Here is a 13330-nt window from a genome sequence, read left to right on the forward strand (position 1 = left end):
CAATCGCTGGTCCCAGAGGTATTCCTGCCCTGACCCTCACTCCATTACATTGTCAGTGTGGCGATTTGCCCCACCGTGCTTTACCTGAGCCAGCTGCTCTGGAGCAAAGGCAGGTGGTACAGACTACGTCTGACTGCAGCACCCTTCCAAGCTTGGGAGCCCACAAGTCTGGCATATCCCCAGTGCTCTACCAACCTCACCTAATTCCCAGGAAGAATCTTCTGATGAAATGGTGGACGCAGCTTCTTGCCACCACATTCAGGTCCCTTAATTCAGGAAAAGACCACTGTATCTCCCTTGTTTCTGTTTTCTCTCTTTCCAGACTACAATCCATCAGTAAGGGTTTGGACAGCAGGGAGAAGTCTGGCATTTCATACAAAAGAGTGTAAAAGAGAGTGTAATGATCTTCCATCCCCCAACCCATGCCAATCCCCACCTTGACACCCTGTTCACCTTGTTCAGCTATGTCTGATGACTGACTAGGCTGTAACTTCCATCAGCCATGTTAAAACCAATGCTTCTGGGCGGATTTCTATTTCAAGTTGCACTCAGAAACAGTCCACTATTTGCAGAACTGGTGATAAAGGGGTCGAGTGAACCCTGCCAGCATCCAGATGACAAAGTATTAATATAATACATAAACAGTTACCGTTGCATGGCACCACACACCCTGTCACAGCCTGCAGAGGCCCCTTTTCTCCTCAGCAGCTCTTGCCAACAGCAGACCGCTTTGCTTAGCTCCTGCACTGGGTCTGCCCCAGCGGGAGGCAGTTAATTGTCTCTGCTCCACACACCCATGGCCTGGGTGGCCTTGCTTTGGAGACCAGCTGAATCGAGCTGTAGTTTTGCCACATAAGGAATATAAAAGAGCAGCCCTGTTCAGCAGGGGACTCTGATGGATCAGATTGAAATAGCAAACTAATGCTGGTCTATCCAGGCCACTAAGAATCAGAAATCAGATTAGGGAGAAGTCACTTACTGCACTGTCCTCCAAGCCAGCATTACTCAGGGGATATAATGGAAGTGGAAGGACTATTAGAAGTGAAATGACCAAATGATGCTAAAACACAGGGTGAAGTCTCCACAAAGGTATACTGTGTAAAGGGTACATGGTTGGGTAAGGACTGAGAGCAGCAACCTTTAATTACCTACAAACATGACACCTCCGTTGCTCACTTCAACTCCTGGAACAGGTAAGGATGTGATACTGTGCTACATAAAGCTTCAGAAATCTATTTTAAATAGTCCAGAACCCAAATCCGCAATCCTTGCAATTCTGCGTGTCAAGATCACTCTCCTGCAGGTTCAGCTCACAGCTGATGTGACCCTGCTCCCAACCCTGCCAGCCAGGAGACTCCTCATGAGGGTCACCCATGGCTCCCCATTCAAAACAGAAATCAGCTCCCTGCAGAAGGGCTTTTGCTGTGCCCTTTTATCAAACAATAAGAAAATCCACATGTTCACTTTTTGTGTGTTGATCTGCCCCAGGTGACAGCACTGGGGCACACAGGGAGCCGGGATATTAGAGGGTCTGGCTCAGCAGCCCACCGGCCCGGTGGGCACCCAGTCAAAGACAACAGGTGCTCACTGGATATAGATAGCTGAACTCCAGAAAAATCCAAAAAACAAGTGAACCGCCAAAGCTCTCCCCCCTTTACTATCAGCTCTATTTTGTCTTAGAGTACAGGGGACCACAAAGCTAATGACCGGAGGGAATAAAACAGAGTTCTTGATCAAAATCCAATCCTATTATTTCCCAGCTTGTGGAACAGAGACAAAACAACATTTAAGTGTCTGTCATTTACTACTGACCTTTGAACAGAAATTTTCTGACAGCCCTTGTTTGTGTTTCCGTTGGCAATGGGCTGTTTCACAGATTGCCGGCTGTGTGCTGCAAACGTGGTGAAGCATATGTGAGCCCACAGAGGTTTCAGTTTTTGCAGTCATCTGAATCCTAAATTTAAATATCATTTAACTCGCTGCCGTGTTAATGCTTCGAGAGTCACACAGGCCAACTGAGAAGACATAAATACTTCACAGGCTGAAGTGGTCATTGCTTTGTGCAAAGCAAAGCAGTCCAGTCCTTTTTGGTCCCGTGGAACTTCAGAGTATGAAACCAGCAAGATTAATCCCCCCAGTGAAAGATTAGAGAGTCAGTGGTGCTTTCTACAAGTGCCAAACACACCTCTGAAAAACAAGAAAAGTGCCCCAAGTAATTAAAACTGAATATTATCATTATTAATTGCAGTCAGCTGAAATCACGAGGACCTGAGAGAGTGTAACGACCAGCAAGTCTTCCGGATTTGACAGGGTTCAACACTAAGCATTTTCTAACTGGCTGAAAATACTGAGATGAAATTTTTGAAAAGATGTGAAGCTTAGAAATAATACTGCTTGGTGAAAAAGTTGTTTGGAATTTAGATACAATTTAATAGAACAATCTTTTGTAGAACATTTTTTAACATAGTCTGTGATTTATCAAATATAATCCTAGAGAAGTCCTTAATTGTGTCTTAAACTCTACTTAGCAGTTTTAATTATTCTATTAAAAATAATAATTAAAAAAAACCACAACACTTTCTAGGTTAAATAAGGTGTTAAAATAAAAATGAGGCCCTGATTTTGAGAAATTTTACAAAATTCTCCTGGAAGAAGAATTTCAACCGCTGGTCCTATGCCACTTCGTACCGGTCTCACACTGCTTTTTTTAACGATCTCATTTGTGAGGCTGCAGTAACCTGAAACTGTGAAAACAGGGCTCCTATAAAGAGGAAGAAGAACCCCACCGAAAACCACAATAGGACTCAGAGAGGATGGAACCAACAAGTGCTTGCATCAGCCTCACGTGTCCAGGATGCCGTGTTGATACTGCCGGGGTGCGCGGCTGCACCCAGCCGTGCTCTCAGCCACGTGGCCGGTGCTCACTGGTGGGTCGGCTCGGACACACCGGCTGACGGCCCCACGGTCACACAGCTCCCAAGAGCCCGGGAACTTCCCGAATTTCACACAAGCTTGTACAGCACCAACAGCAGTGGTGGGTGCTCAAAGTGAAAGGGGAAGCAGAGATGGGTTTTGGAGAAAAGTTATTTCCTTCTTGCAAAGCACATCTGTGAGGGTCAGGTTACTTCACAGAAAAAATTCTTCTGGGAAACAACTCAGCAGCCCCAGCAAGACAACTATCTCAGTGCACTGTAAATAAAAGCCTGACTTTTGGGAAGTACAGTTTTCACTCCTGGAAAGCGTTAGGACATGTAAGATGCATCTACAGCAGCATGGTGTGAATCCTCTCCTTTCCAAACCTGCTGGCCGCTTTGAGATAGAGCCACGTGAGCTCCGACGGCATCCCAGAAACAACACCATGAGTAAGCACTGGCTTTTTCTTTCCTCAGATAAACCAGATGAAAAGACACAGAAGGGACCCTCCCTGGGAAACCCACGGGTCTAACCCCACCAACTGCCCCAGCCATGCTCAGCTCTGGCTGGGGCTCCTGCTCCCAACAGGAGTAGAACTGCAGAGCTCCTCCACTGACTGCACACCTCATCCTTCTGATACAGCTTTGAAACCACATCCCTCGTCCATTCTTTTCACCCCGTCTGTGCAAGAAACTCACAGAGACTTCAGGCTTCCCTTGGAAGCACAGTGGAAATGAGGTGCCTGCTTCAAATGCAGGGTTCTCTACTATGCTAAGATGCGTGCCACAAAAGCGCAGCTGTGGAAAAACTGTCCCTGGACTACGTTTTTCAAGCTGGAAGCCTGTCAACAGTCCTGCAACTCTTACACAGGGTATTTTCTAGGTTTATTTATCTTCATTCCTTCTCCCCCCATCTCTGAAGTATTTTCTTCAAAATCCCAAGACACTTGCCGGTTAAAGAATGAGTCGTGTTTCTGGCGGACTATGGGTCATTTTTCATCATATCCAGTGTGGCAATACGGGGCAGATGCTCACTGATTTGAGTTATGGTCCAGACACACTAATCAGTCTGATCTGTGAAGAAACTCTCGGTCTTTCAAAACATTCACATGGTTTCCTACCAGCAGATCATATTGCAACAGGAGTATGTGTTTTTGTATTTCTTCATACTGTGACACTGCTGGAAAAACACATTTCATGACCTCAGGATAAAGGGGGGAGGGAACTAAAAAAAATACAATAAACAGATGATGCCCCTCACCCACCCTGTATACTTTAGGAATCTCCTTCCCCTGCTCCCTTTTTCACCTTCAGCTTGTGCGCTTGGATGTGTTCATGTCTCTGGTGAGCTCAGAAGTTGCAGCACCAGGCAAGCAGCTTGGTAAAGCCTGATTTGCAGCCTGAATACCCACCCAGCTCTCAGAGGACATGAGGACCACTTCCCAGGCTGACCACTGACCCTGGTAACAGGCTGCTTTACATATGCTGAAGAAAAAAAAAAAAAAAAAAAAAAAAAGAGACCAGCTGTACTACTGCAAGGCATCTACAAAGCCAGAAGCAATCTTCATCTTCCTGCTTACTGGCACCAAACAAGACAGAGCTATTAAATGGGGCTTTTTTTTGGAAAGGAAATGCTGCCTAGTGGAAGTAGAAGCTTCTCAGCGAAGCAGCTCACAAGGGCTCTCATCCAGGCTGTGTTGCTTTGACCACATTTTGCCAACACCACTGAGAAGCCCTGAGCCAGCGGTGAAAGGTTACAGCACATTTTATGCCTTGCATGAATTTTGAACAGCAGCGCACAAGTCCAGATAGCGCCAGCTTTCATTCAAGAGAGCTGGCTCGCCAGCCACAGCCCCAGAAAGCCTGCAAAGTTATAAACCTCCGTACCTGTTCCTGGGAGTCTCACAGCTATGGGTCTATCACACGGAAGCAGAGGAGTGTTCTGGTTTGTTTATGGTTTCATAGACAAAGACCAGAGCCAGAGACAGGACAGGAGGAGTGAAAAGGGATGGCAGGTTCTGAGAGAAGGATATGTCCTGACCTGGAGCAATCAACTCTCACTCATCCTTTAGCACAGCACGGTAGCAAGGCAGTGCCACTTAGCAAATTCTAGATGACAATTAAGACAATCTTTCCCTACAGGATAAATGGGATTTTTCTCTTCCAAAAATATGTTAGTGAAACATTCCTGACAGTTCATCTCCTGTTCTTGGTGTAGGAAGATGTTGTAGGCTAATTACCTGATAACACAGGCTTAAACAGACCAGGAAACCAGCAGATTTCTCCTTTTGGTTATATCTGTAAGAAAGGGGCTTCTTTGTTGCTCTCACTGTGTTTTCCAGTGCCACTGTTTTAGAAACCTGGGCACCTAGCTCCTGTAGACACTGCCAGCAGGTGGGGACCAGAAGAGGACATAAATGCTTCAGAACTCTTGTGCATTTGAACCCAGAGGGAGGTAAGTTCATGAGTCACCTTTGGGGAGTCTACGCCCAATTAGTAAGCCCTGGATGGAATACTGGAAGCACATCTCAACCTGGACACTGGGACTAAATCGAACGGGAAGGAAGAGAAGGAAAGGGAACCAGTGCACAGAGCACACAGAGTATCGGAGACAGGAATGCAACCCAGCAGGCAGATGTGATGGATGCAGGAAAAAGTAGAGAGAACAGGATAGAAAACATGGCCCTGCACACTCATACTCACAAACATAACCCTTACTTGCCTGGGAACAAAGGAATCAATCTTGCAAACTGTATAAGGATTAGAAATAGGCATCTGAGCTTTCCTTTACATAGAGTTATTAACCTGTAGCATTATTTTCCACATCGTACTGGGACCATTATGCGTTTTCCCAAAGTATCCAGGACTATCAGTAAAACTTTGGATTCAAAAGTATGGAAACAATCCACTTCGGTTTTCCTTTCCATAGATGTCCAGTGCTCTGGTCCTAGCAAATGACCTAGATTCCTTGGAGAAGAAATTTAATCACTTGCAGTGAGCCCATGCGGAACAGATCACAATATTTGTTCTCTGATCCAGTCACAAAGACGTCATCAAGCTTACTGCATTTTGACTTCTCATGACTAATCTGCACAGAAATATCATCCAAGAAGCTCTTTACAGAGAACAGGAAAGCGCAGATACTATACTCAGGTTTTCAGCTAAATGGGCATGTGACGCTGTGCTTTAATTTTATGTTAAATGTCCTAGCCAGAAATCTCACGTGACAGCTGGTCCTGAGAATTCTGTAATATGATAATGAAATGTCTGCCTATAAACAGAAGTGTTTGTATTACAAGTGCTTTCCCATGGCATTTAACTATGCAGCATGAATCAGAGGCAGGCACAGCAGCAGGTTTTCTTAGGTCTAAGCAAGTATCTTATTGTATCCCAAGAGAAATAGAACAGCAACATGTGATCTTTCCCCAGCAGTGTCGCACAGCACAGTCCTAGCAATAAAAATAATTAGATCTCTTACATTTATACAGTATATGTATCTATTATTCCAAAGAATTCTCAAAGCTATTTACTAACTACGTATCTATCATCTCAGCATTTGAGATTGCTGCTATATCACAGGTTGGCTGCAAACAGCAAGGTCTCATGTGGACTTTGCAGAGCGTCTGGCACTTCTTTTGGAAAGGAATGCGAAGACTGGTACCAAAACCTCTGGCAGGAGAAGAAAATTCCCATGCCATTAAATCCAGCCACTTCTGAAAGACAGCTGTGTACAGAACAGAAACACAGGAGTCCAGGACAGCTCATGAGAAAAAGTGCCACAGCCAGCTGGAAGCACGTGTTGAATTCAGTTGGCTGGGGTATGACCTCCAAGGAGATGTCCACGCTACAGACTTGATCCAACCAGTGCTCCCCACTCTCCTAATACTCACCGGCCAAAGGCTTGCTCAGGAATCTACCAGCAATTTGTCATTATCTAAGTTTCGAAAGGTTGGGATAAACCTGACAGCAAAAGGCAATAAGGCAGGGACCCCGGCCGCCAGCTCTGACAGCGTCTGTCCTCAGAGCTTCTCGTGTGGGTGCAGCACACAGGCATGGGGGGGTGGACACTACCCCCAGGCTAACAAACCCTCTCCAAACAGCAAAGCAGGGCAGATGATCTGACCGGCTCCTTGCAATTCCCCCTCCTAGCTGGCTGATCTGGTGTAGAGCCTGAGTTGACCCAGACGAGCAATGTACTTGTGCTCACATAACCTCGCATGTGAGCTAACAAACTCTGACAGATAGTAGCGTACTGGCTGCATATAACTCAGATAACCAGAGGCCTGACTCTGATCTATCGACACCGATCTTACCCCAGTGTAGTGCCACTGGTTTCTGTTGAAATACAGCCAAGGTTGGACCGATTCAGGAAAAGTCCAGATGTAATTTTGCCTACTGAAGGCAGGACTGCATTTTAAGTGAGAACAGATTTAATTAGTGCTGTTTTAACATGATGAGTTGAAGAATTAGGAAAGGGGGGAAATAAAGACAGACAGAGCTCCAACAACTATAAATTTTAATCTCCCCACTGTGAGTTTAAAAAATGCGGGAGAGTTGAGGAAGGGAAGAGGAATTACCAGAGGGAAATAATGTCTCTCCTAACAAGATAATGCGGGGTTTGGGAAATAAAACCAGATAGAAAAAGCCTGGAGTTAAGAACCCTGCTGCTTAAAAGCAGCACTGAATTCCCATCACTGCAGGTTATAATGGAGTGGTTCTGCTTTGCTTTGTATTTAACATTCTACATTTCACTCCTGTTCACAGACCTCTATGGAAAGCCAAGTTTTGATGTGGGATTACGGTGCAATGCCTGATGACCACATTAGCCATCTGCTCTCTTGCAGGTCCGAGCACAAGTCCAGGTCTTTCTCAGCCAAGAGTCGTTGGCTAAATGAAGTGACATTTCTGATTTGCGTGTCAAACTGTTTCCACTACTGCATGCACGTGAGCGTAGCTGTGGTTTGCTGTTCAGCACGGTTGAATTGCATTCAAGACCTGCAGGAAGAAGACTTCCAGCCGAGACCAGCCGCTAACGGCTCACCTGGCAGAGCCACTGCCCATGGCCTAGGCAGCACTTGCCAACTTCAGACATGGCTTGTGATGAATGAAGAACACACGCAACAAGTCTAGCCACAGCTAAACAGACTCAAACACCTGGCCGGGAGCCAGCAGATGCAACACCACGCGTTTTACAGCATACTGGGAGAGGGAGCACGATCATCTATCTCCAGCAACAGACTAGGCTCAGCATCTTTGCTCTCTTATTTATGAGAAACATGGTCTGCTCAAGGTTCACGCTCCAAAGAACTAAAGATCCACTGACATAAACTCCAAATGATACCCAAAATTAGACTGAAACACATTCTAATAATTGGCAGCAGGCAAGAACTTTTATCTGCTTTAAATCAGAGCAGAAAGGAATGAAACAGTTCCAGGTGGATCTGCTGTGTAGCGGAAATGCCTTAAATGCCCAGAGGAGCACAATATAAAAATCGAAACACCCCGATGTAAAGCCTCTGACGTCAGAGGAGCTGTTTCCTCCAGCCTCAGCCAGCTTTAATAAAAATCCACTGAGAAGTTCCAGAAGCTTTGGAGTCCAAAAGACTTATTCAGTGTCTGCTATAAAAACAATTTTGAGAACTTATTTATTGGAGCTGGTGGGTAGCCCTGGTGTGCTTCCTAGTGCCTCCTGTCACTGTGGACAGACCCACACCCGACAGATGCCCACCCAGCCAGTAACCAGCCATCAGCTGCATGCTTGCCCTTAGTCCCCTGCTTGTGGGTAAAAAGCAGTAAAATAAATTAATAACATTTAGTAATAATAAAAAATAAAAATAAATTAATAAGGTGCATTTCCTGGAGGCTGAAGTAATCACTTCTGTCTCTCACAAGTGCAGTAGGTGCATCCCACCTACAAGGACCACTTCTGTCATATCACATCGCTCTGCAGAGCTTCACAGTCCCCCGTGTTTCTCGGTGCGCTCCCAGGCAGGTTCGGTGGCACACGGGCTGTTATGTCTCACAGCTCTCCCTGTTAGTCACAATCCTGGACATTTTCCTCATCTTCACGTCTCCAGTCCTTCTCCAAAAGACTCAGCTTGCTTACAGCTGACCCAGGTCTGGACATTTTCCTCCCCACCTGAGGGAAGGACACCCACGCGGGGTCAGATGAGCTATTTAATGGCCTCCTGACATTTTTGTAAGGTATTTGAAATGTGGAAAAGTACATAAAACCATCCCGCATGGGGGAACTGCCTGTACCGCTTTGTGGTGTCTCCCACCATCTCCACAGAACAGGAGCGTGGCTGCCTGCGTGCCCTGTACCAGACACGGAGCTCCCTGCAGAGCACACCAGTACACACACCCAGCCTGCACCATGCCCACAGCCCGCAACGAGAAGTCGGGCCAACTTCCCGAGTATTTATAGATCTTGAAAAAGAGCCAGAACCCTCTCTCCAAGAGGATGCGCAATTTAACATTGTGCAAAGTCATTAAGCCTCCCAACAGCAACTGTACAGCCCTGATCTGGCAACAGGGCGTGTGAGCAGCCCACCAGGCTGCGTGAGATTAGTTCACACATACCTGCAGGCACACCTATGCTGGGATCAGAAATACAAAGCAAAACAATTGCTAAAAACAGTGCAGACATAAATGTACTCTTAAAGTTTAGCATAGGTCTTTGCTGACAGCAAAGAAATCCGATGGTAGAGACATGAATTTGCATTTTGCATTGCACAACAGTTCTCTGCTCCTCCCTTTATTTATCAGAAGGGAATATTTTACAGTTTCTCATTTTTATTTTCTGTTTTTATTCTGTTCTGAAGGAACCCTAGGCTTCAGCCCTCGGACACATGCTATCCCACATGCAAAAGGCCTTTGCAAACAGCCCCGGCTGTTAACATGGGTGAGGTTGGGGGTCTAAATTAAAATAGTTCTCTTGTACCCTTGGATTTTCTTTAGCCTATCTGATGGAGGAGATTAAGGCAATCTAAGAGGAAGTAAAAGTTCACAAACGGATGATTTGTCAAGGGATTTCCACAGGTTAGCTTTTATTTAAAGCTTTCTCAATCATCTTATCTTACTGGGCTTTAAAACTGGAACAGTCACCTTGGCGCCTACATCTAGTCCCTGAAGTGTAGTTATAAACATGGCTGGGGAGGCCACTTCAGTTACCAGGGCACTTGACAGCCATCTGCTGTGCTAACGAAGGCAGATAATCAGCAGGCAGGTGAGGCAGCCATCACAACCAGGCTGAAAGAAGGTCTATGCACTACAGCCCTTCTTCCAAGAGTCACGGGCACTGGAATCCAGCAGATGCCCGATTTTCAGCTTCTCAAAAGCAGTTTTATCAATCTCTGGATTGTAAAATAACTTTGAAACACGGATTAAGCATAACAGGCAGTATCTACTTGGCTCTGCCAAGAGTCTGTTACAAGATCCCAACCCTGAATTCCCTTAAGCCCCTTCTCAGCAGAGCTGGCTCCTGTCACGTGGCACCACGTGTGCAGCAAGACGGGTGATTTTTAAAATTTGACCAAGGATGTCAGTGCCCAGAGTTATTATTTGCACTGTTTCCCCGCTCCGTTCCCACACACATGCTTCTACAGGGTCTGAAATTTCTGGATTGAGAGTATTATTTCTGTTCCAAGGAACGTTACTGCTGGTTAGGTTAGTTAGGTCAATGCTCTCGGAGAGTTTCACTGAACTCACTGGATCTCTACCAGAGACGAACCTGACCTGAAACGTCCCGTCTGGGCTTGTGAGTGAAGCCATTGACATGGCTTCATTCAGCTAGACCGTGGGCACCTGACTTCAGGCCCTCATTTGCACCCTAAAACCTTAGAGGACCTTTGTGAACAACTGACAAAAAGCAATGCCTAAACCTGCCAGCACAAGGTGCCTCACTGGGAGCAACTTCGATGCAGACCATGTTAGCACTATAAGAAATGCTATTTGTTCTTTTCCCTTAACATCTTTACTGCAGTCTTAGCAAACTGCATTTCATCACTGCCCGCTACTGCTTTAACAAAAACAAGTTCTTTTAATTAAAAAGTGGATACAAAGCCTGAAACCCCAAGTGATGGATAGACAGATAGACATCTTGACTGAAGGCTCCTCGGCTGTTTCGCTGCTATGCCATTTTCTGACTCTGTAGCAAAGATCTGTCTCCTGAGTGGCAAGTAGTGAAATGTATTTGATGTCTGTAGTTATCTGCTGCTCAGATTCAAGTCATTCCAAATCATTCCCGGTACCACACTATGGAGATCTTTCTCTGCCACGAGGGGCTATATGCATCCAATCTCCATGCATTTACAGTTTGTAACTGTAGCTGTCTAGTAATGCTCTACATATGGGCTTGAAAGAACATTATTGACAGCATATTGCTTAAACTGGGTGAGAAACTACTTCTCAACCTGTTTTCAACCTCATAATTCAGCAGTGTCCAAATTAATTTTATGATAATCTCATGCATCAATAAATTCAACTCACAGGTGGCTGACAGAACCCAAGATTTTGAAAATTATGTGCATTCCCCTTCAGGGAACAGACACGGGCAGAAGCAAAGGCTTGATTGCAGCCTGTGTATTTTTAGACACGTTAATTAAATCTGCCACATCATTTTAGATAGATGGCTCTGCAACTTTAATCCCAAGGTGCTGCCTTTCAGAGGGATTCCTGCGGGAGTCAATTATATTTTGTTTGCATAGTGTTAACAGGTGGTACCTGCAACTCTAAACTCTGGGCATGGAAATGAAAATCTGAAGAGCAAATTCTGTTCACTTCGCTAAAACAAATGTAATTGCAAGCAAATATCCAAAAAGCCCCGCTGGGATAAATTACCTTTCTCGGACTCCTCAGACGTATAGTTTGCCCATCTATCCAAGGCCAACTGGTGGTCAAGCCTTGCTCCTTGCTCAAAGAGAACTAGAACTGGTTCCTTTTTTGTCCCCAGACCTCACTGCTTCCGGTTTCTTCGCCTGTATTGGTCTGCCAACACCCAAGTCTTCCCTCACAGGTATGGGAAACTGATGAATTATCTCTTTCAGCAACACCTCGGTGGGGCTGAGGGAAAATTAAAATAGAGGGGGACATCTCAGGCATGACATTGTACACACAGTTGAAGCTCTGAACTCACTGAGGCAGAACATAGGCATGACAACCAAGACAGCAATTGAAAGAAGTATTTGTGCATCAGTTGAGATTTTTGGAGCACCCAGTGGAGTTAGATGATGCTCACTAATCACTCAGTTAAAAATCCCTTAATTTTGAAGGCCCTGTAACAGTGATGAAGTTACATTGCTACCCAGTACAACAGACAACTGTTAGAAGGCAGGTACCCAATAACTACAGGAGTCAGTATGATTTATCAGTATTGTCAGGATAATGGCACGCTGGGATCGAGTCCCTTCAAAATAACTTGACATGATTTCTTTGCTGGTCGGGCAGATTTTAGGCTGACTTGATCTGACAATGAACATCCCAAGTCCTCTCCTCTCATTTTGAGGGCATTTCCTTTCTTGACTAATTTTTCCTCGGATTCCCTACGTTAAAGCTGGTCAAGCCCACAGCCCATTTAGCTGAAGGTCCTCTTTACTCTGTGGACACAAAGCAGCAGTTATCTAGCATAAGGATGAGCCTGTATTTTGGCTGTTCCTAAACTGTGATGGGGGAAGATTCCTCCCTTGTTTTCCTGTAGTTTGCAGTTTCCATACTGTATGAACACATTGCTTACTTCTGACGCTCGGCTTTTTTGGTTACTGGATACTGCACTTGCAGTTTCATCTCTGATCAGCCAGTGAGTGCTCTGTCCAAGCTTTTAAACACTACTGTTAGTCTTGATTTATGAGGTGTGCATCTTCCAAGGCCACAGGTCGTCTTCAGTATGCTAATCTCTGTTAAAAGCAATGAGTTTTCATCCTAAATTCACTGTCAAAGAAGTTTGCTTGGCTTTAGAAGTCTGACTTTAGCCAGAGAATTTTTTCCATATAAATGGTAGAAAGGTTTGATATAAAACCAGGCATGAATTAATAATATAGTCATATCTCTCCAAGTCTTGCTGATTTGGAAGACCTGACAGGCAGGACAGGGCTGTTCTCTGATAAGGGAATTGTCAAAACAGGCCAGACACTATCACAGAAACGAGCAGGAAAAAGACCAGTGAGGCTACAGAATCCATTCCTTGGAGAAAGGGCAAAATTCCTGTTTGCTGCTGTACAGTTTTTAGTGAACAGAAGTTCAGTCTAGCATTATAAGTGACTCAGACGTGAGACATCCACCACATCCTTTGGGACAATATTCCAGTATCCAGTGAAAAGTTCAGCCTGAGTTCACCTTTCTCCTGATTACATCCTTTGGTCTTTGTTACATGCTCTTTAGGTCACCATAAGAAAAGTTGCTGTCCTCTTTTCCATTTTCTT

General features: G+C 45.2%; 1 long non-coding RNA gene across 1 annotated transcript in view; it reads right to left on the bottom strand.

Moving 5' to 3' along the window:
* LOC308067805 overlaps positions 1-13330 on the bottom strand; it is a 65602-nt gene that overhangs the window by 10260 nt on the left and 42012 nt on the right. Inside the window, exon 2 of the long non-coding RNA XR_013929743.1 lies at positions 1813-13315. This is a non-coding gene — a long non-coding RNA (uncharacterized lncRNA). The remainder of the gene's footprint in view (positions 1-1812; positions 13316-13330) is intronic.

Source organism: Falco punctatus (assembly GCF_963210335.1).
Source record: "Falco punctatus genome assembly, chromosome: 7".
Taxonomy (NCBI): domain Eukaryota; kingdom Metazoa; phylum Chordata; class Aves; order Falconiformes; family Falconidae; genus Falco; species Falco punctatus.